Raw genomic sequence first — 1259 nt, forward strand, 5'->3', positions numbered from 1 at the left:
CAATCTCAAAACCCTAACATTGAAATCTCAAATCAAACAATGAAATTCGGAGTTTGAACTTACCAATACCACCAAAATGATGCCGTTGACGAGTAGAACAACTTTAAAACCCGAGCTTTGGTGAGAATCTCACTCCTTCTTCTCCAATTCAAGCTCTCTCACTCTAGAACTCTTTCTCTCTCTCTAGATATGGATGAGAGTGTTTGTGTGGGTGAGAAATGAGCTCCAATGGAGTTCTAGATCAGTTTTGGTGACCCTAAACTGACCCTAAATGAAAAGACCAAAGTACCCCTCATTTAAATCTTTTAAAAAGGCTGAAAAATGCTTCAGGGGCAATCGGAGCGCCGCTCCAAAAGGTGGAGCGCCGCTCCAAACAACTAGAATTTGTGGCCGAGCCCAAAACAAGTTTCAGCAACTTGTTTTGGCCATAACTTTTCGACCGTAACTCCATTTTCGATGAATCAAATATCGTTGGAAACGTAATAAGATTTTCTTTCCAATGGTAAGGCTTTGAAACATCAACTCAAACTTTATTTGGGGTTGAAAAGATACGTACACACCTTGTCACTTCAGACAACGTCCAATTTCCTTCGACGTTCGAGCAAGCAACACGTACATGCTGCGTACACTTCATACACGCATCGTACACCATAAATACATTATGTACAATAAATATTTGGGTCTTACACGATCCTATCAAATTCTTCAAACAAATTCTGATCTAGTGATGCCATGTCACTCACTTCCGAAACCTACACATGTTCATCAAGGTCAACTTCAACTAATTTGTGAACGTGTTTAGCATGAGTAGATTTAATAAAATCGTAATGAGACACAAGAATACCAAGATACATGGAAGATTTGAGCACACAGATCACTTTACCAAATTACCCGGCTACTACACGAGCGTTGGCCACCAAAATACATGTTGTCGGTATTCCTCTTAACTCAACCCAAGTGAAACAATCATAAGACTATGCCACCTACGAGAAGGGGGTGATCAAGACTAGATAACATCTATAACATTAATAGACGTATGTGATCTTTGTTAAAGGTGAAATGCACATATCCTTAGGGATATGAGGAACACCGACAACAATCATGTGCATGTCTCTGGAGTGCCTGGTATCCAAAAAATATTTCTAATGAATATAATTTACTTAGATAACTTTGGAATTCTTTGGATGAATCGTATTTTTTTCTCAGGTGTGTAGAACAAGTATTTCACGAGTTTTCGTAAAATAGGTAAACCTAGTGGT

The sequence above is a fragment of the Rutidosis leptorrhynchoides genome, chromosome 3 (assembly GCF_046630445.1).
Source record: "Rutidosis leptorrhynchoides isolate AG116_Rl617_1_P2 chromosome 3, CSIRO_AGI_Rlap_v1, whole genome shotgun sequence".
NCBI lineage: Eukaryota > Viridiplantae > Streptophyta > Magnoliopsida > Asterales > Asteraceae > Rutidosis > Rutidosis leptorrhynchoides.